At 53.7% G+C, this 23,897-nt stretch overlaps 1 protein-coding gene across 3 annotated transcripts in view; it reads left to right on the forward strand.

The window, feature by feature from the left end:
- The first annotated feature begins 514 nt into the window (after positions 1 to 514).
- LOC116955308 (discoidin domain-containing receptor 2-like) overlaps positions 515 to 23,897 on the forward strand; it is a 124,022-nt gene continuing 100,639 nt past the window's right edge. For 2 of the 3 annotated variants that reach the window (XM_076052980.1, XM_032976321.2), the window contains exon 1: positions 515 to 1,668. The gene's annotated coding sequence lies outside the window, so the exon portion shown is untranslated. The remainder of the gene's footprint in view (positions 1,669 to 23,897) is intronic. The other variant, XM_076052979.1, reaches the window with a different exon arrangement.

Raw genomic sequence — 23,897 nt, forward strand, 5'->3', positions numbered from 1 at the left:
GGGTCTGTGGGTCTCTGTGTGGGTCTCTGTGTGATGAGTCTGTGGGTCTCTGTGTGATGAGTTTGTGGGTATCTGTGTGATGAGTTTGTGAGTCTCTGTGTGAGTTTGTGGGTCTATGTGTGATGAGTCTATGGATCTCTGTGTGAGTTTGTGGGTCTCTGTGTGAGTCTATGGGTCTCTGTGTGATGAGTCTATGGGTTTCTGTGTGAGTCTATTGATCTCACAATCAGAATGTTTATTCATACTTGAGGAAGCCGTTGAGCTTTCAAGCTCGTTTTGTCCCACATCTGAATCCAGGATCGTAGCGTTGCCGACTCGATAATTTATGCTAATTTGAGGTAATTGCAACCATGAGCTAACGAACCGGCATTACCGGATGTCAAACCTACATTCTTTATTAATTTAATTATAATGAGCCCCGGCGTGACGTCACAAGGAGCCCGGCCTGACCCTGACGCGTGGTGCTGTCAATCACGGAGGGGGAGAGGGGGGCAGGGAGGGAGAGGGGGGGGAGAAGCGGCGAGAGAAAATCTCGCACAGTGAGTGGGAGGGAGGACACGGGGAGAGACACAGAGAGAGAGAGAGGCACAGACACACAGAGACACACAGAGAGACACAGAGACACACAGAGAGACAGAGAGAGACATACACAGAGAGAGGCACAGAGACACACAGAGAGACACAGAGAGAGACAGAGAGAGACAGAGAGACACACACACTGAGAGAGAGAGACACACACACAGAGAGACACAGAGAGTCAGAGAGGGGCACAGAGAGAGAGGGGCACACACACAGAGAGAGAGGGATACACAGAGAGAGACACAGAGAGAGAGGGGCACACAGAGAGAGGGGCACACAGAGAGAGAGACGGGCAAAGAGAGAGAGATACACACAGAGAGAGGGGCACACACACACAGAGAGACACAGAGAGAGAGGCACAGAAAGAGAGAGGCACACAGAGAGAGATACACACACAGAGAGAGAGAGGCACATAGAGAGAGGGGCACACACAGAGAGAGATACACACAGAGAGACACAGAGAGAGAGAGGCACACAGAGAGAGATACACAGAGAGAGAGAGGCACACAAGAGAGAGAGGGGCACACAGAGAGAGAGGGGCACAGAGAGAGAGAGGGGCACAGAGAGAGAAGGGCACAGACACACTCACACAGACACACTCACACAGACACACTCACACAGACACACACACAGACACACTCACACAGACACACTCACACAGACACACTCACACAGACACACTCACACACAGACACACTCACACAGACACACTCACACAGACACACTCACACAGACACTCACACAGACACACTCACACAGACACACTCACACAGACACTCACACAGACACACTCACACAGACACACTCACACAGACACACTCACACAGACACTCACACAGACACACTCACACAGACACACTCACACAGACACACACTCAGACACTCACACAGACACACACTCAGACACTCACACAGACACACTCACACAGACACACACTCAGACACTCACACAGACACACTCACACTCAGACACTCACACAGAGAGTGAGAGACGGAGTGACCAATACTCTAGGGCAGAGGGACCCGGTCGGGTCTCCACCCCGACACCGCGAGAAGGCAGCCTGCGAGGAGGTGGACGAGGTGGACGAGGTGGGTGACGTTGACGCTCGTCGTCTTGTTCTATTGCACTTGCCGGTCTGCGTGTGAACACATCCGCACTGGGGGAGACAAAGGCGGCTGGGCGCCTTTGTCTTCACGGACGCTGCTGATACTCGCAACAGTGTGGGTGGGCTATACGGGGAATCTTTGTCTTTATCTTTAATTGTGTGTGCACGTGTGTGTGTGTGCACGTGTACATGTGTGTGTGTGTGGTGCTGGCCACCCAGGTCGACTCAGCCTCAAATGAGTACCTGGTGCTGTGTGTAAACGTCGCCACTGGGGAGACAAAGGCGGTCGGGCGTGGTGCTGGCCCCCCACCCCTTCGTGTGCCGTGCCGGCCTTCATAGGTGCTCGCTAACAGCACTTGCCCCTACAGTCTGTTACAGGCTACACGGGGGATCTTTGTGTGTGTGTGTGTACAAAGACAAAGACCCCCCGTGTAGCCTGGTCGTTACACGGGTGGGTGGCCAGAACCACGCCCGAGCGCCTTTGTCTCTCCAGGGGCGATGTTTACACACGTGTACACACACACACGTGTACACACACACACGTGTACACACACACACGTGTACACACACACACGTGTACACACACACACGTGTACACACACACACGTGTACACACACACACGTGTACACACACACACGTGTACACAGTGCCGATAGCCTTCGTAGGTGCCGCTACTCGCTAACAGCACTTGCCCCAACAGTCTGTTAAGGCTATACGGGGGAGCTTTGTCTTTGTACTCGTTAACAACAAGTTTTGGTGTGTGTACAATTTTGAACACGTTTTGTGTGCGTGAATGCGTGTGCTCACATTTTGTGTATGTGTGTGTATGTATGTGTGTGTATTATGTGTGTGTACGTATGTGTGTGTACGTGTACACGCAGCACACAATTTGCGTGTGTGTGTATGTGTGTGTACGTGTACACGCAGCACACAATTTGTGTGTGTATGTGTGTATGTGTGTGTATGTGTGTGTACGTGTACACGCAGCACACAATTTGTGTGTGTATGTGTGTATGTGTGTGTATGTGTGTGTATGTGTGTGTACGTGTACACGCAGCACACAATTTGTGTGTGTATGTGTGTATGTGTGTGTATGTATGTGTATGTGTGTGTATGTGTGTGTACGTGTACACGCAGCACACAATTTGTGTGTGTGTATGTGTGTGTGTACGTGTACACGCAGCACACAATTTGTGTGTGTATGTGTGTGTATGTGTGTGTACGTGTACACGCAGCACACAATTTGTGTGTGTATGTGTGTGTATGTGTGTATGTGTGTGTATGTGTGTGTACGTGTACACGCAGCACACAATTTGTGTGTGTATGTGTGTGTATGTATGTGTATGTGTGTGTATGTGTGTGTACGTGTACACACACATACACACAATTTGTGTGTGTGTATGTATGTATGTGTATGTGTGTGTATGTGTGTGTACGTGTACACACACATACACACAATTTGTGTGTATGTATGTATGTGTATGTGTGTGTATGTGTGTGTACGTGTACACACACATACACACAATTTGTGTGTGTGTATGTATGTGTATGTGTGTGTATGTGTGTGTGTACACACACACACATACACACAATTTGTGTGTATGTGTGTGTGTGTACGTGTACACACACACACATACACACAATTTGTGTGTATGTGTGTGTGTGCTGCTCTCCGAACCCGGTGTCCCGAGTTAAATTCCCGCTCACGGCCAACACCACCAACGACGATTGTCTGAACTGGTCCTGGGCCTCCCCTAGGTCGACTCGGCCTCAAATGAGTACTTGGTGCGGTGGTGCAGTTAAACATCGTTGTTGTTGGTTCCCGTGACTGCGTCGTGATCTCCGCGTCCGTGAAGGAGTTGTGTGGATTGTCATCTGTAGACTTTCACAAATCAGCCCCGTGGGGTGGCCTCGCCGAGTCTCGTGTCGACGTTTCTGGCGAGGGTCCTGCCCAGTGGGTTTTTGTTGTTCATCTGCAGTAGAGGATGTTGCTGCTGCTGCCCGCTGCTGCTGCTGCTGCCCACTGCTGCTGCTGCTGCCCGCCGCTGCTGCTGCTGCCCGCCGCTGCTGCTGCTGCCCACTGCTGCTGCTGCTGCCCGCCGCTGCTGCTGCTGCCCGCTGCTGCTGCTGCCCGCTGCTGCTGCTGCTGCTGCCCGCTGCTGCTGCTGCTGCCCACTGCTGCTGCTGCCCACCGCTGCTGCTGCCCGCTGCTGCTGCTGCCCACTGCTGCTGCTGCTGCTGCCCACCGCTGCTGCTGCTGCTGCTGCCCACTGCTGCTGCCCACTGCTGCTGCTGCTGCCCACTGCTGCTGCCCACCGCTGCTGCTGCTGCTGCCCACCGCTGCTGCTGCTGCCCACCGCTGCTGCTGGTGCTGGTGCTTGGTGTCACCCCAGCACAGTTCATTCGCTCGTTGTTTGTGAATGGGCCACGCCAGGAGTCGCCACGCCACCGGCACGCGCAGCGGCCACGCTCTTTGTGAACGACGTCACGGGGATCCGTCCATTCGTGTCCACAGCACACACACAGCACACACAACACACACACACACAGCACACACAACACACACACAGCACACACACAACACACACACACACAACACACAGCATACACACACAGCACACACAACACACACACAACACACAGCACACACACACACACAGCACACACAACACATACAACACACACACAGCACACACAGCACACACACACAACACACACAACACACACAGCACACAACACACACACCACACACAGCATACACACACAACACACACAGCACACAACACACACAACACACACAGCATACACACACAACACACACAGCATACACAGCACATCATAGCAGTATTAACCAGGGCGGGCCAGCGAATTAGACCGCGAACCTAGTCAACTACCCAGCTGAGTGTTGAGTGCTGGGTAGTTGCTGGGTAGTTGCTGGGTAGTTATTGGGTAGTTGCAGGGTGCTGGGTAGTTACAGGGTGCTGGGTAGTTGCTGGGTAGTTACTGGGTAGTTGCTGAGTAGTTGCTGAGGAGTTGCAGGGTGCTGGGTAGTTGCTGGGTAGTTATTGGGTAGTTGCAGGGTGCTGGGTAGTTACTGGGTAGTTGCTGGGTAGTTGCTGGGTAGTTGCAGGGTGCTGGGTAGTTGCTGGGTAGTTGCTGGGTAGTTACTGGGTAGTTACTGGGTAGTTGCTGAGTAGTTGCTGAGTAGTTGTAGGGTAGTTGCAGGGTGCTGGGTAGTTACTGGGTAGTTGCTGGGTAGTTGCAGGGTGCTGGGTAGCTACTGGGTAGTTGCTGGGTAGTTACTGGGAAGTTGCAGGGTGCTGGGTAGTTGCAGGGTAGTTGCTGGGTAGTTGCAGGGTGCTGGGTAGTTGCTGGGTAGTTTCTGGATAGTTACTGGGTAGTTTCTGGATAGTTACTGGGTAGTTGATGGGTAGTTGCAGGGTGCTGGGTAGTTGCAGGGTAGTTACTGGGTAGTTACTGGGTAGTTGCTGGGTAGTTACTGGGTAGTTGCAGGGTGCTGGGTAGTTGCTGGGTAGTTGTAGGGTAGTTGTAGGGTAGTTGCAGGGTAGTTACTGGGTAGTTGCAGGGTGCTGGGTAGTTGCTGGGTAGTTGCTGGGTAGTTACTGGGTAGTTGCTGGGTAGTTGCTGGGTAGTTGCAGGGTGCTGGGTAGTTGCTGAGTAGTTACTGGGTAGTTACTGGGTAGTTGCTGAGTAGTTGCTGAGTAGTTGTAGGGTAGTTGCAGGGTGCTGGGTAGTTACTGGGAAGTTGCAGGGTGCTGGGTAGTTGCAGGGTAGTTGCTGGGTAGTTGCAGGGTGCTGGGTAGTTGCTGGGTAGTTTCTGGATAGTTACTGGGTAGTTGCTGGGTAGTTACTGGGTAGTTGCTGGGTAGTTGCAGGGTAGTTACTGGGTAGTTACTGGGTAGTTGCTGGGTAGTTACTGGGTAGTTGCAGGGTGCTGGGTAGTTGCTGGGTAGTTGTAGGGTAGTTGCAGGGTAGTTACTGGGTAGTTGCAGGGTGCTGGGTAGTTGCTGGGTAGTTGCTGGGTAGTTATTGGGTAGTTGCAGGGTGCTGGGTAGTTGCAGGGTAGTTACTGGGTAGTTGCTGGGTGCTGGGTAGTTGATGGGTATAGGAATAGGTTTTACCCTTTTAACTGGCACAAAAACTGACACCTTTATTCAAGGCATCATGTTTGCAATAACCACAACACAAGCAGTAAAAATGCAAACAAAAAAGACAACTCTGATAATAATATAGACGTCAAAATGCTTACCCCGAGCTCTCATACTCTGATGGTGCATTGTCTTTGAGTTGTGCGCCTTTTGGCGTCTTCTGGTCCAACACCAGTGGAGACTAGGCTCTAAGAAAAGCCGTCTCGGGTGTGGACCAATCAAATTCAAGGACAGTGGATATTATTATCAGAGTTGTCTTTTTTGTTTGCATTTTGACCGCTTGTGTTGTGGTTATTGCAAACATGATGCCTTGAATAAAGGTGGCAGTTTTTGTGCCAGTTAAAAGGGTAAAACCTATTCCTATATCTTGTTACTGGCAAAGGAGGTCTCATAATCTAGTTACTGGGTAGTTGCAGGGTGCTGGGTGGTTGCTGGGTAGTTGCTGGGTAGTTACTGGGTAGTTGCTGGGTAGTTGCAGGGTAGTTACAGGGTGCTGGGTTGTTACTGGGTAGTTGCTGGGTAGTTACTGGGTAGTTGCTGAGTAGTTGCTGAGTAGTTGTAGGGTAGTTGCAGGGTGCTGGGTAGTTACTGGGTAGTTGCTGGGTAGTTTCAGGGTGCTGGGTAGTTACTGGGTAGTTGCTGGGTAGTTACTGGGAAGTTGCAGGGTGCTGGGTAGTTGCAGGGTAGTTGCTGGGTAGTTGCAGGGTGCTGGGTAGTTGCTGGGTAGTTTCTGGATAGTTACTGGGTAGTTTCTGGATAGTTACTGGGTAGTTGATGGGTAGTTGCAGGGTGCTGGGTAGTTGCAGGGTAGTTACTGGGTAGTTACTGGGTAGTTGCTGGGTAGTTACTGGGTAGTTGCAGGGTGCTGGGTAGTTGCTGGGTAGTTGTAGGGTAGTTGTAGGGTAGTTGCAGGGTAGTTACTGGGTAGTTGCAGGGTGCTGGGTAGTTGCTGGGTAGTTGCTGGGTAGTTACTGGGTAGTTGCTAGGTAGTTGCTGGGTAGTTGCAGGGTGCTGGGTAGTTGCTGGGTAGTTACTGGGTAGTTACTGGGTAGTTGCTGAGTAGTTGCTGAGTAGTTGTAGGGTAGTTGCAGGGTGCTGGGTAGTTACTGGGAAGTTGCAGGGTGCTGGGTAGTTGCAGGGTAGTTGCTGGGTAGTTGCAGGGTGCTGGGTAGTTGCTGGGTAGTTTCTGGATAGTTACTGGGTAGTTGCTGGGTAGTTGCAGGGTGCTGGGTAGTTGCAGGGTAGTTACTGGGTAGTTACTGGGTAGTTACTGGGTAGTTGCTGGGTAGTTACTGGGTAGTTGCAGGGTGCTGGGTAGTTGCTGGGCAGTTGTAGGGTAGTTGCAGGGTAGTTACTTGGTAGTTGCAGGGTGCTGGGTAGTTGCTGGGTAGTTGCTGGGTAGTTATTGGGTAGTTGCAGGGTGCTGGGTAGTTGCAGGGTAGTTACTGGGTAGTTGCTGGGTGCTGGGTAGTTGATGGGTATATGAATAGGTTTTACCCTTTTAACTGGCACAAAAACTGACACCTTTATTCAAGGCATCATGTTTGCAATAACCACAACACAAGCAGTAAAAATGCAAACAAAAAAGACAACTCTGATAATAATATAGAAGTCAAAATGCTTACCCCGAGCTCTCATACTCTGATGGTGCATTGTCTTTGAGTTGTGCGCCTTTTGGCGTCTTCTGGTCCAACACCAGTGGAGACTAGGCTCTATGAAAAGCCGTCTCGGGTGTGGACCAATCAAATTCAAGGACAGTGGATATTATTATCAGAGTTGTCTTTTTTGTTTGCATTTTGACTGCTTGTGTTGTGGTTATTGCAAACATGATGCCTTGAATAAAGGTGGCAGTTTTTGTGCCAGTTAAAAGGGTAAAACCTATTCCTATATCTTGTTACTGGCAAAGGAGGTCTCATAATCTAGTTACTGGGTAGTTGCAGGGTGCTGGGTGGTTGCTGGGTAGTTGCTGGGTAGTTACTGGGTAGTTGCTGCGTAGTTGCAGGGTAGTTACAGGGTGCTGGGTTGTTACTGGGTAGTTGCTGGGTAGTTACTGGGTGCTGGGTAGTTGCTGGGTGGTTGCTGGGTAGTTGATGGGTAGTTGCAGGGTAGTTGCTGGGTAGTTACTGGGTGCTGGGTTGTTACTGGGTAGTTACTGGGTAGTTGCTGGGTAGTTGCAGGGTGCTGGGTAGTTGCAGGGTGCTGGGTAGTTGCTGAGTAGTTGCTGAGTAGTTGCAGGGTGCTGGGTAGTTGCTGGGTGGTTGCTGGGCAGTTGATGGGTAGTTGCAGGGTAGTTGATGGGTAGTTGCAGGGTGCTGGGTAGTTGCTGGGTGGTTGTTGGGTAGTTACTGGGTAGTTGCAGGGCTCTGGGTAGTTGCAGGGTGCTGGGTAGTTGCTGGGTAGTTGCAGGGTGCTGGGTAGTTGCTGAGTAGTTGCTGAGTAGTTGCAGGGTGCTGGGTAGTTGCAGGGTGCTGGGTAGTTGCTGGGTAGTTGCTGGGTAGTTGCAGGGTGCTGGATAGTTTCAGGGTGCTGGGTAGTTGCTGAGTAGTTGCTGAGTAGTTTCAGGGTGCTGGGTAGTTGCTGGGTAGTTGCTGGGTAGTTGCAGGGTGCTGGGTAGTTTCTGGGTAGTTGCAGGGTGCTGGGTAGTTGCAGGGTGCTGGGTAGTTGCTGGGTAGTTATTGGGTAGTTACTGGGTAGTTGCAGGGTAGTTGCTGGGTAGTAGCAGGGTGCTGGGTAGTTGCAGGGTGCTGGGTAGTTGCTGGGTAGTTGCTGGGTAGTTGCAGGGTGCTGGGTAGTTGCTGGGTAGTTGAGTGCGCCGTGTGAGACGCTACCGTGGGGAGTGTAAAAGTCTCGGTGCCAGAAATAAAAATACTTTTCTCGAAATAGCGCAGAGACACAACCACTACAACAACCACCACCACCACTACAACAACCACTGCAACAACCACTACAACAACCACTACAACAACCACTACAACAACCACTACAACAACCACCACCACTACAACAACCACTGCAACAACCACTACAACAACCACTGCAACAACCACTACAACAACCACTACAACAACCACTACTGCAACAACCACTACAACAACCTCTACAACAACCACTACAACAACCACTGCAACAACCACTACAACAACCACCACCACCACTACTACAACCACCACCACAACCATCACTACAACAACCACTACAACCACCACCACAACCACCACCACCACAACCACCACCACCACAACCACCACCACCACAACCACCACCACAACCATCACCACCACCACCACCACCACAAGCACCACAACCACCACCACAACCACCACCACCACAACCACCACCACAACCACCACCACAATCACCACCACCACCACAACCACTACAACCACCACCACAACCACCACCACAACCACCACCACAACCACCACAACCACCACCACCCCAACCACTACAACCACCACTACAACAACCACCACTATAACCACCACCACCACAACCACCACTACAACAACAACCACTACAACAACCACTACCACAACCACAACCACGACAACCACCACAACCACCACCACCACAACCACCACATCCACCACCACAACCACCACCACCACAACCACCACCACAACCACCACCACCACAACCACCACAACCACAACCACCACCACCACAACCACCACCACCACAACCACCACCACCACAACCACCACCACAACCATCACCACCACCACCACAAGCACCACAACCACCACCACAACCACCACCACCACAACCACCACCACAACCACCACCACAATCACCACCACCACCACAACCACTACAACCACCACCACAACCACCACCACAACCACCACCACAACCACCACCACAACCACCACAACCACCACCACCCCAACCACTACAACCACCACTACAACAACCACCACTATAACCACCACCACCACAACCACCACTACAACAACAACCACTACAACAACCACTACCACAACCACAACCACGACAACCACCACAACCACCACCACCACAACCACCACATCCACCACCACAACCACCACCACCACAACCACCACCACAACCACCACCACCACAACCACCACAACCACAACCACCACAACCACCACCACAACCACCACAACCACCACAACCACCACCACAACCACCACAACCACCACAACCACCACCACAACCACCACCACCACAACCACTACCACCACAATCACCACCACCACAACCACCACCACAACCACCACAACCACCACCACAACCACTACAACCACCACAACAACCACCACCACTACCACCACAACCACCACCACAACCACCACCACAACCACCACCACCACCACAACCACCACCACCACAACCACCACCACCACAACCACCACCACCACAACCACCACCACCACCACAACCACCACGACACGTGACGAGACTAGCGGCTGGGTTGTGCGCCGTGCCCCCAACTTGGGGGGTAGATGCGGTGGTGGTGCGTGTGGGGGGCAGGTGGGTTGTGATACTCCCTCCCTCCCTCCCTCCCTCCCTCCCCCACTCCCTCCCTCCCTCCCTCCCCCCCTCCCTCCCTCCCTCCCTCCCTCCCCCCCTCCCTCCCTCCCTCCCTCCCTCCCTCCCTCCCTCCCTCCCTCCCTCCCTCCCTCCCTCCCCCTCGGGTCGGGATGATCGATTAATCGACTTCAAATAGAAATCGCAATTTGAAACAATGCGATTGGCTAATCGCAAAAAGGCTGCGATTCTTTACGATTTTAAAAGTCCTATTACTTTGCTATTGGAAATTTTTTTTATTATTACAACTTTATTTATTTAACTTAACAATTGTTCTATGTTTGATTGTTCCATTTCTATTAAAACATTTTAATGAATACATGTTGGAAGCAATTCATATCTAGCTTAAAAGACGCTGCGAATCTTAGCAGCGTTCATTGAAGCGCTGTCATCCCGACAGTTCTGTTCCTTCACCTGAAGAAGGCTACTTGTGTTGTGGCCGAAACGTCGTGAGAATTTGATTGTCTTATTTTGTTTTATTGTTTTATTCTCATTCTACGTGGTGACTTTACCGAAAGAATCAAGAAGACAATTAATATATTTTAAGTTATCATCCTTGCTCTTAGAATATAAAGAGCAGTTGATATTGTGATGGTATCACGTGGTGATGCTCCATCACGTGTTTTACATCGATGACGCAGTGAATATTGAACTGAAGCTTGACTTTAAGCAATGTAAACGCAAATCAAATCGCAATCGATCTGTAAGAGAAATCGCAATTCTCCCCAAATCGCTCAGCCCCCCCCCCCCCATTCCCATTGTGAAACTGCCGCGCTAGGAGATGGAATCGAACCGGGACGCTCTGGGTCGCAGGTCCCGGGTCCCTGCTGCTCAGCGCTACACAGCCACTGCTACTACTGGCAGCGTACCAACATTGTCATGATCATTGTGGTGGTGGTGGTGACGGTGGTGACGGTGGTGGTATTGATGGTGATGATGGTGGTGGTGATCGTGGTGATGATGATGGTGGTGGTGATGGTGGTGCTGGTTGTGATGATGATGATGGTGGTGGTAATGATGGTGGTGGTGCTGGTGATGGTGCTGGTGATGGTGGTGGTGCTGGTGATGGTGGTGGTGATGCTGGTGGTGGTGATGATGGTGGTGGTGGTGGTGATGATGATGATGGTAGTGGTTATGATGATGATGATCGTGGTAATGATGGTGGTGGTGGTGATGGTGGTGCTGGTGGTGATGATGATGATGGTGGTGGTGATGATCGTGGTGATGATGGTGGTGGTGGTGCTGGTGGTGATGATGATGGTGGTGATGATCGTGGTGATGATGATGGTGCTGGTGGTGGTGCTGGTGGTGACCCGGTAAAGGAATGTGGCACATGGGTGTGAGAATCGACGAGTACACGCAGACTCACACTCACTCACACACTCACTCACACACACTCACACACTCACTCACTCACACACTTACTCACTTACACACTCACTCACACACTCACTCACTTAAGCACACACTGACTCACACACTCACACACTCACTCACACACTCACTCACACACTCACATACTCACACACTCACTCACACAGTCACTCACTTACACACTCACTCACTCACACACTCACTCACTTACACACTCACTTACACACTCACTCTCACACACACTCACACACTCACTCACACACTCACTCACACACTCACTCACTTACACACTCACTTACACACTCACTCACACACTCACACACTCACGCACTCACTCACACACTCACTCACACACACACTAACTTACACACTCACTCACACACTCACACACTCACTCACACATTCACCTACATACTCACTAACTCACTCACACACTCACTTACACACTTCCATACTCACACACTTACACACTCACTTACACAATCACTAACTCACTTACACACTCACTCACACACTAGCTCACTTACACACTCACTTACACACGCACTTACACACTCACTCACACACATTCACTCACACACACACTGACACACTTACACTCACACACTCACTAACACACACTCACACATTCACTCACACATACTCACACACTCACGCACTCACTCACTAACACATACTCACTCACACACTCACTCACGCACACACTCACTAACTCACTCGCACATTCGCTAACTCACACACTCACTCACACACTTACTAACTCACACACACTCACTAGCTCACTCACACATTAGCTCACTCACACACTCACTCACACACTCACTCACACACTCACACACTAGCTCACTTACACACACACTCACACACACTCACTCACACACTCACACACACAGTTGAGTCTAACAGCGGGAGGACACACGTGTGGTGGGGTAAAGTGTGAGCAACTCCCAGCGAGCAGGAAGAGTAAGCCAACTACCCTCTGCAGCCCTAACCAGAGTGACTCTGTCAGGTCTTGAGCTGCCTAGCGTAGTGTGACCCGCATCAGAAGGGATTCACCTTCACCAGCAGGCGTCACGGTGGCTATGAGATGTTAACTACCTCGCTTGGTATACAGGAGGTCGTGGGTTCGATCCCGACCCTGACGCCTGCTGCTGTATATTTGGAGTTTGCGGTTTCTCTCATCATCATCACGGTGGCTAGGGGATGTTAACTAGCTCTCTTGGTACACAGGAGGTCGTGGGTTCGATCCTGACCCTGACGCCTGCTGTATATTTGGAGTTTGCGGTATCTCTCATCATTATCACGGTGGCTAGGGGATGTTAACTACCTCGCCTGGTATGCAGGAGGTCGTGACTTCGATCTCGACCCTGGCTATGCCTGCTGCTGCTGTATATTTGGAGTTTGCGGTGTCTCTCTCTCTCATCATCATCTCGGTGGCTAGGAGATGTTAACTACCTCTCCTGGTGTACAGGATGTCGTGGGTTCGATCCCGACCCTGACTACGCCTGCTGCTGCTGTATATTTGAAGTTTGCGTGTCTCTCTCTCTGATCATCATCACGGTGGCTAGGAGATGTTAACTACCTCTCCTGGTGCACAGGAGGTCGTGGGTTCGATCCCGACCCTAACTATGCCTGCTGCTGCTGCTGTGTATTTTGAGTTTGCGTGTCTCTCTCTCTCGCCATGATCTTGTGGCAACGCCACGCGTTCCGAGTGTTTTGTCTGCCGCTATAAATTTACACACGACGACGACCATGGCGGTGGCCATGATAATTGTGAATTATAAAACATTTAGTTCAGATTATAAAACATTTAGTTCAGATTTAGTTAGTTTAGTGGCAATGGGGGAGATATTGCAGGGCTGCGCTTTTAACTGGGGTTCGTGGCAGGCTTGGGGTTAGTGGGGGGAGGGCGGTAGTGGGGGTGAGTTAGTGGGTGGGGGGGTAGTGGGGGTTTAGTGGGTGGGGAGGTAGTGGGGGGGTTAGTGGGGGGGGGTAGTGGGGGTTAGTGGGTGGGGGGTAGTGGTGGGGTTAGTGGGTTGGTTAGTGGGGGGGGTAGTGTAGGTTAGTGAGGGTGGGGAGTAGTGGGTAGGTTTGTAGGTGGGTGGGGGGGGGGTAGTGGGGGGGGGTGAAGATGTTGGGAGCCGAGATCTGTGGCTGTGATGAGGAGCCTCTGGAACCTGTTCACTGTGAGGCCTCGTCTAGACGTCGCGACGTCTAGACAAGGTGTTGGCGAGCGCCTATTAAGGGCGGCCCCGGCGCCACGTGCGTTGTCCCGGCACCACCAGAGACAAAGATCCCCCGTGTAGCCTCAACCAGGCTGATGGGGCAAGTGCTGCTAGCGAGCAGCACCGATGAAGGCCGGCACTGTGGCTGCAGGGGGCTACCGCTCGCGCTAAGGCTGAGCGCACCCTAGGGGTCTCACGGCCAAGGTCGGGGTTGAGATGTTTGGTGGTGGTGGTGGTGGTTGTGGTGGTGGTGGTGGTTGTGGTGGTTGTGGTGGTGGTGGGGAGCGGTGGTGCAGCGGTTAGCGCTACGCCGCGCTACGAACCCGGCGACCCCAGTTCGATTCCCGCTCACGGCCAACACCGGTGACGATTGTCTGATACCGGTCCTGGGCCTCCCCTAGGTCGACTCGGCCTCAAATGAGTACCTGGTGCAGCGATCTGTGGGCAACACACGGCGTGGAAATACAAAGTCCCCCCGGATGTAGATACCAAAATAAACAAATCAATCGCGCGGCACTCGTCCCAGCAGAGTGCGTGGGCTACACGCAGGGTGGATTAAGTCTCTGTAGGACCCCCGTGGGCTACACGCAGGGTGGACTAAGTCTCTGTAGGACCCCCGTGGGCTACACGTAGGGGTGGACTAAGACTCTAGGACCCCCGTGGGCGACAGGGGTGGACTAAGATTCTAGGACCCCCGTGGGCTACACGGAGGGGTGGACTAAGTCTCTAGGACCCCTGTGGGCGACACGCAGGGGTGGACTAAGTCTCTAGGACCCCCGTGGGCTACACACAGGGGTGGACTAAGACTCTAGGACCCCCGTGGGCTACACGTAGGGGTGGACTAAGTCTCTAGGACCCCTGTGGGCTACACGTAGGGGTGGACTATGACTCTAGGACCCCCGTGGGCTACACGCAGGGGTGGACTAAGACTCTAGGACCCCTGTGGGCTACAGGGGTGGACTATGACTCTAGGACCCCCGTGGGCTACACGCAGGGGTGGACTAAGATTCTAGGACTCCCGTGGGCTACACGCTGGGGTGGACTAAGTCTCTAGGACCCCCGTGGGCTACACGCTGGGGTGGACTAAGTCTCTGTAGGACCCCCGTGGGTGACACGCAGGGGTGGACTAAGTCTCTGTAGGACCCCTGTGGGCTACACACAGGGGTGGACTAAGTCTCTAGGACCCCCGTGTGCTACACGCAGGGGTGGACTAAGACTCTAGGACCCCCGTGGGTGACACGCAGGGGTGGACTAAGTCTCTGTAGAACCCCTGTGGGCTACACACAGGGGTGGACTAAGACTCTAGGACCCCCGTGGGTGACACGCAGGGGTGGACTAAGACTCTAGGACCCCTGTGGGCGACAGGGGTGGACTATGACTCTAGGACCCCCGTGGGCGACAGGGGTGGACTAAGTCTCTGTAGCACCCCCGTGGGCTACACGCAGGGGTGGACTAAGTCTCTGTAGGACCCCCGTGGGCTACAGGGGTGGACTAAGTCTCTAGGACCCCTGTGGGCTACACGCAGGGGTGGACTATGACTCTAGGACCCCCGTGGACTACAGGGGTGGACTATGACTCTAGGACCCCCGTGGGCTACAGGGGTGGACTATGACTCTAGGACCCCCGTGGGCTACACACAGGGGTGGACTATGACTCTAGGACCCCCGTGGGCTACACGCAGGGGTGGACTAAGTCTCTAGGACCCCCGTGGGCTACAGGGGTGGACTAAGACTCTAGGACCCCTGTGGGCGACAGGGGTGGACTAAGTCTCTAGGACCCCTATGGGCGACAGGGGTGGACTAAGTCTCTGTAGGACCCCTGTGGGCGACAGGGGTGGACTAAGACTCTGTAGCACCCCCGTGGGCTACACGCAGGGGTGGACTAAGTCTCTGTAGGACCCCCGTGGGCTACAGGGGTGGACTAAGATTCTAGGACCCCCGTGGGCTACACGCAGGGGTGGACTAAGTCTCTAGGACCCCTGTGGGCTACAGGGGTGGACTAAGACTCTAGGACCCCTGTGGGCGACAGGGGTGGACTAAGTCTCTAGGACCCCTATGGGCGACAGGGGTGGACTAAGACTCTAGGACCCCTGTGGGCGACAGGGGTGGACTAAGTCTCTAGGACCCCTGTGGGCTACACGCAGGGGTGGACTAAGACTCTAGGACCCCTGGAAAAGTAAGCATGGTATATTTTTTTACAAGGCTAACAACAAATAACATTCAGCAATTCACGAAGTAACTTTTCACCGCATCTCTGGAGCCGGCCCTGGCGACTCGGGGCATCTTTGATGGTAAATCGTCAGCGGCTGTGTAAATGTGGCCTATCACAGTCCACGAAGATACACAGACATGGACCCAGATAAACACGGACACCCCGCGCTCGCGTATAAATAGATACAGAGGCGAAGATGCCCCGTGTAGCCTGCAACGCGCTGTAGGGGCAAGTGCTGTTCGCGTGGCAGACCCTAAGGAGGCCGGCACTGGGGCACACGGGGGGTGGGTGGTCAGCACCACGCCCGGCCGCCTTTGTCTCCCCAGTGACGATGGTTTTTTAAGGCTGAGTCGACCTAGGGGAGGCCCAGGACCGGTTCAGATAACCGTCGCCGGTGTTGGCCGCGAGCGGGAATCGAACTCAGCTCACCCGGGTTCGGAGCGCAACGCTGACCGCTCCACCACCGCTCATTCACCCCCCCCCCACTCACTCGCTCACCCTCTCACCAACTCACCCACTCACTCACCTCGCTCACCCTCTCACTCACTCACTCATCCACCTCGCTCACCCTCTCACCAACTCACCCACTCACTCACTCACCTCGCTCACCCTCTCACTCACTCACTCATCCACCTCGCTCACCCTCTCACCAACTCACCCACTCACTCACTCACCTCGCTCACCCTCTCACTCACTCACCCACTCACTCACCCTCTCACTCACTCACTCACCCACTCACTCACCCACTCACTCACCCTCTCACTAACTCACCCACTCACTCACCCACTCACCCACCTCGCTCACCCTCTCACTCACCCTCTCACCCACTCACCCACTCACTCACCTCGCTCACCCTCTCACTCACTCACTCACCCACTCACTCACTCACCCACTCACTCACCCTCTCACTCACCCACTCACTCACCTCGCTCACCCTCTCACTCACTCACCCTCACTCACTCACCCACTCACTCACCACGCTCACCCTCTCACCAACTCACTCACTCACCTCGCTCACCTCTCACCAACTCACTCACCCACTCACTCACCTCGCTCACCCTCTCACCAACTCACTCACCTCGCTCACCCTCTCACCAACTCGCATGCAGAACAGGGGGGTGGATGGATACACGCACGTGGTGTACACATACGTGGTGTACACACACACACGCGCACGTGGTGTACACACACACACGCACGTGGTGTACACGCACACACACGTGGTGTACACGCACACACACGTGGTGTACACACACACACGCGGTGTACACACACACACACACGTGGTGTACACACACACACGTGGTGTACACACACACACACGTGGTGTACACACACACACACGTGGTGTACACACACACACACGTGGTGTACACACACACACACGTGGTGTACACACACACACACGTGGTGTACACACACACACACAACAACAACCTCCACAACGCACAGATAGCGGCGCCCGTGTCGGCTATCGAACCCAGACTCCTGCAAGCTACGAGGCACGAGGAGGAGTCGTGGCCACCTCCTCGTGCCGCTGCGAGCCGACGCCACGGGCAGGAGCCTCTCGAAGAGCCGGGCTCACGAGACTCGGGCGGGGATTGTTGCGGGGAGAGAGAGGGAGGAGAGGAATCACCCTGCGGAGGGGATTAGGAGGGGGAGGAGAGGGAGGAGGGGGAGGAGTTGGGGGAGGAGGAGGGCGAGAAAGAGGGCGAGAAGGAGGGCGAGGAGGAGGGGGAGGAGGGCGAGGAGGAGGAGGGCGAGGAGGAGGGGGAGAGGGAGGAGGCGGCTCGCCCCTCGTCTCCGCCGGTATAAATCAGATTCCACCGCCTTCATAATCAAATCTCCTTCCAATTGCGGAGAGAGTCCCGTGCCCTTGATGCTGCTGCTTCGAGAATAGACACAGACACACACAGACACACACACAGAGACACACACAGACAGACACACACAGACACACACACACAGACACACACACACAGATACACACACAGACACACACATACACACACACACAAACACACACACAGACACACACACAGACACACACAGACACACACACACAGACACACACAGGCACACACACACAGACACACACAGACACACACACAGACACACACACAGACACACACAGACACACAAAGACACACAACAGACACACAGACAGACACACACACAGACACACACACAGACACACACACACACAGACACACACAGATACAAACACAGACACACACACAGACACACACACAGCTCAGTGGGAGCCTTACCTGGTAAATACACCTGATGACGAACGCTTGTGTTGCGCCCGAAACGTCGTGATTTATTATTTATTTTTCTACCTACTACGAGACTTTACCGAAAGAACCAAAGAGAATGGATTCCTGCAGTCACGAAAGCTTCAAATCAAGATTGGTAAATCCAAGTTTAGTTTCTAGTTTTGGTATCATTGTCTCTGTGACGGGTGTAAACTGTGTGGAAGCTACCTGGTCTGTCGCTCCGCACTAAGCTTCAGGTCTTCTCGGCAACGGTCATTCCCTCCCTTCGCTACGCTTGCGAAACGTGGACCCCCCTAATGGAACATCTTCGCCGGTTGGAAACATTTAGGCTAGCTTGCCTACGATCCATGTTGGGTTTAACCAGCAGGCTGGATTGTGTGAGGAGCTCACAAATCCTTGAAAGATCTGGGCAAAGTCCCATCGGTGAGCTCCTCCGGCGGGCAAGGCTGCGTTGGCTGGATCATGTAGCCCGCATGCCCAGCCACCGCATGCCCAAGCAGCTTTTGTTCGGCCGGATCGAGGGGGCTAAACGGGCGCGGCACGGGCTAGAGAAGAGATGGAGTGACGTGGTACAGGAGGACGTGGAGCTGAGTGGACTTGCCGATGAGCGGTACCAGCGGTGTCAAGATCGGCCTATGTGGAAGAGGCTCGTGAAGGACACTACTGGGGGGTGCCAGGCTAGGTGCACAGTGAGGCTACTGGGCAGTTGGAGGGCAATCGCCCTCAGGCAACAACGGAGGGCGGAGGCGCGACGCTCACAACAACGAGCGGAGCGCCGGGCGAGTTGGCACAGTAGGGGGCACAGCTGGTGGTGCATCTGCCGGTCATCTCACTCAGCCCACGGCACCTGCTGGGTCTGTCCCGTGACCTCATGCACCTAGCCTGGCACAGTAGGGGGCACAGCTTGTGGTGCATCTGCCGGTCATCTCAGCCAGCCCGCGGCACCTGCTGGGTCTGTCCCGTGAGTCCCCTGCCAGCAGCGAGCTTTCGACACCTCACGTGGTCGCCTCCAAGTGCACCCAGCCTGGCACGAGCGCCGTGTTGACGTCGCCGTCACTTAGTGGCGAATGGCGCGGGTGTTGGTGTGTGTACACGCGTGTGTTTGTGTGAACACGTGTGTGTATGTACGTGTGTGTACACACGTGTGTACACATAGCTACACACATCTGTGCGTGTGTGTGTGTGCACACGTGTTGCTAATGTTGCCCATCGCTCACACGCGCGCGGTAATCGCGACATCGATCGCGACGCGGCGGGTCGCGACACGGGCGCGACACGGGCGCGACCTTCACGGGAGACGCGGGCGGATCGATGCCGCAGCTCGCGGGACAATCGCGGCAGCGGGCACGGTCAGAGCCCGCTCCGTGACACACGCGGACACACACGCGGACACACACACACACGCGGACACACACACACACACGGACACGCACACACACACGCGTACACACACACACACGCGGACACACACACACACACACGGACACACACACACACACACGCGGACACACACACACACACGGACACACACACACGCGGACAGACACACACACACGGACACACACACACACGGACAGACACACACACACGCGGACACACACACACACGGACAGGCACACACACACACGGACAGACAGACACACGGACAGGCACACACACACACACGGACAGACACACACACGGACAGGCACACACACATTACAGGCACACACACACGGACAGGCACACACATGGACACACGGGAGATACTCGTGCAGATGGAGGGACACACGGGGAGGGAAAGAGACAGCGAGAGAGACAGCGAGAGAGTTGGACAGGCAGGAAGGAGAGAAAATGAGGGCGGACACACAAACAGACAGACGGACAGAGACATGGTGAGACACGGTGAGACACGGTGAGACATGGTGAGATGTGGTGAGACGTGGTGAGACGTGGTGAGACATGGTGAGACATGGTGAGACACGGTGAGACATGGTGAGATATGGTGAGCTATGGTGAGACGTGGTGAGATATGGTGAGCTATGGTGAGACGTGGTGAGACATGGTGAGCTATGGTGAGACATGGTGAGCTATGGTGAGACGTGGTGAGACATGGTGAGCTATGGTGAGACGTGGTGAGATATGGTGAGCTATGGTGAGATGTGGTGATACATGGTGAGCTATGGTGAGACATGGCGAGACATGGTGAGACATGGCGAGACATGGTGAGCTATGGCGAGGCATGGTGAGACATGGTGAGACATGGTGAGACATGGTGAGCTATGGTGAGACATGGCGAGACATGGTGAGACATGGTGAGACATGGCGAGACATGGTGAGACATGGCGAGACATGGTGAGACATGGCGAGACATGGTGAGCTATGGCGAGGCATGGTGAGACATGGTGAGACATGGTGAGACATGGTGAGCTATGGTGAGACATGGTGAGCTATGGTGAGACATGGTGAGACATGGCGAGACATGGTGAGCTATGGTGAGACATGGTGAGACATGGTGAGACATGGTGAGCTATGGTGAGACATGGTGAGCTATGGTGAGACATGGTGAGACATGGTGAGACATGGTGAGCTATGGTGAGACATGGTGAGCTATGGTGAGACATGGTGAGACATGCTGAGCTATGGTGAGACATGGTGAGACATGGTGAGCTATGGTGAGCTATGGTGAGACATGGTGAGCTATGGTGAGACATGCTGAGCTATGGTGAGACATGGCGAGACATGGTGAGACATGGTGAGCTATGGTGAGCTATGGCGAGGCATGGTGAGACATGGTGAGACATGGTGAGACATGCTGAGCTATGGTGAGACATGGCGAGACATGGTGAGACATGGTGAGCTATGGTGAGACATGGTGAGACACGGTGAGCTATGGTGAGATGTGGTGAGACATGCTGAGCTATGGTGAGACATGGCGAGACATGGTGAGCCATGGTGAGACCGATGGGGAGATAGAGAAAGGAGGTGGGAGAGAGAGATGGATGAGAGAGATTTCGCCGAGACCAGAGAGAGACTTTTTAGACTTTTAAACAACTTTTATTGCCGCCAGCAGCAACAGCACTGGAGGCGATTCCGATATAAAACACACAAAGTCACCAGCAACACAAATACACAAAGTCACCAGCAACACAAACACAGAAAGTCACCAGCAACACAAACACACAAAGTCACCAGCAACACAAATACACAAAGTCACCAGCAACGCAAACACACAAAGTCACCAGCAACACAAATACACAAAGTCACCAGCAACACAAATAATCGCTCTATATCCACGCGCTGTGGCGCTAAATGCACCGCGCACAACACGAAATAAAAGTCACGTGGTGGTGGCAGTGGTGGTCATCGCGCACGCCACGGTGACGAGCGAGCGCTTCAGAACGTGAACAGATTTCACGCTGGTAACAGAGAGGGGCTTGTCCGGCTCCCCTCCAGCGTTCGAGGAAGACGCGCTGCACATCACCGACACGTGTGTGTGGTACGTGGCGTGCTCCAGCCGGAGCCGCGCCTTAAGCAGGCCCCTGAACACTGGAAGCAGCACAGAGCAGCCGTCAGTGTCACCTTGCAGCGTCTTCTTCCTCGTTCTGTAACACCGCCAACTTCGCCTGAGCACAGGCGAAGTTGGCGAGGTCATGGCGCTTGTTAGCCAGGCAAGGCACCACCCCATATACGAAGCTGCTGTTGTAGAAGGGCACCCCCAGTTTCCTGAAGATGTCCTCCAAAAGGCGGAACGTTGGTGTGAGCCGCTGGCAGCGTAAGTACCGGTGGAACAGATCCTCCCTGGCACCAGAGAGACAGAGACAGAGACAGACGGAGACAGACGGAGACAGACAGAGACAGAGAGAGATAGAGAGAGACAGAGAGAGAGACAGAAACAGACAGAGAGAGACGGAGAGAGACAGAGAGAGAGACAGAGAGAGAGACAGAGAGACAGAGAGAGAGAGACAGAGAGAGACAGACAAAAACAGACAGAGACAGACAGAGAGAGACAGACAAAGACAGACAGAGACAGACGGAGAGAGAGAGAGACAGAGAGAGAGACAGAGAGAGAGACAGAGACAGAGAGAGAGACAGAGAGAGAGTGACAGAGAGAGAGACGGAGAGAGACAGACAGAGACAGACAGACAGAGAGAGACAGACAGAGACAGACAGAGACAGACAGAGAGAGACAGAGAGAGACAGACAAAGACAGACAGAGACAGACAGAGAGAGACAGACAAAGACAGACAGAGACAGACGGAGAGAGACAGAGACAGACAGAGACAGACAGAGAGAGACAGACAGAGAGAGAGACAGAGAGAGACAGACAGAGACAGACAGAGACAGACAGAGAGAGACGGAGAGAGACGGAGAGAGACAGAGACAGACAGAGACAGACAGAGAGAGACAGACAGAGAGAGACAGACAGAGAGAGACAGAGAGAGACAGAGAGAGACGGAGAGAGACAGAGAGACAGAGAGAGACAGACAAAGACAGACAAAGACAGACAGAGAGAGACGGAGAGAGACGGAGACAGGGAGAGACAGAGACAGAGTGAGACAGAAACAGACAGAGTGAGACGGATTGTTATTGGGGCCGGCGTGGGCGATCGAAGTCAGCCGGCCCTCGGTAACCGGGTTAGGGGTGGCGGCCCCACGCTTCTCATTCCGCGTTCCTCGCCCCGAGGAGTCCCCCTCCTCGCTTCCTCGCGGCGGCAGCACGGGGAGATTGATGGATCCGTCTCCTTCCTCCCCGTGGCTGATGGTGATGGAGGGCGGCAAGCAGCAGTAGCAGCAGCTGTCATTGTACATTGAGGCGGTGGATGGGCCAGGTGATCGCGTCATGAGGAGCGGGATATTGAGTGCGCTGCTGCTGCTGTGGCGATTGTGATACCCCCTCCTTCGTATATATATGTATGTGAGGCTGTGGGTCTCTGTGTGAGTCTGTGGGTCTCTGTGTGTGAGTCTGTGGGTCTCTGTGTGAGGCTGTGGGTCTCTGTGTGAGTCTTTGGGTCTCTGTGTGTGAGTCTGTGGGTGTCTGTGTGAGTCTGTGGGTCTCTGTGTGAGTCTGTGGGTCTCTGTGTGAGTCTGTGGGGACTCTGTGTGAGTCTGTGGGTCTCTTGTATGTGAGGCTGTGGGTCTCTGTGTGAGGCTGTGGGTCTCTGTGTGAGGCTGTGGGTCTCTGTGTGAGTCTGTGGGTCTCTGTGTGAGGCTGTGGGTCTCTGTGTGAGTCTGTGGGTCTCTGTGTGAGGCTGTGGGTCTCTGTGTGAGTCTATGGGTCTCTGTGTGACTCTATTGGCCTCTATGTGAGTAGTCTACGGGTCTCTATGTGACTCTATGGGTTTCTATGTGACTCTATGGGTCTCTATGTGAGTAGTCTATGGGTCTCTATGTGACTCTATGGGCCTCTATGTGAGTAGT

Source organism: Petromyzon marinus, chromosome 59 (assembly GCF_048934315.1).
Source record: "Petromyzon marinus isolate PM22_M1 ecotype Great Lakes invasive population chromosome 59, UKy_Petmar_22M1.pri1.0, whole genome shotgun sequence".
In the NCBI taxonomy this organism is placed as follows: Eukaryota; Metazoa; Chordata; class Hyperoartia; order Petromyzontiformes; family Petromyzontidae; genus Petromyzon; species Petromyzon marinus.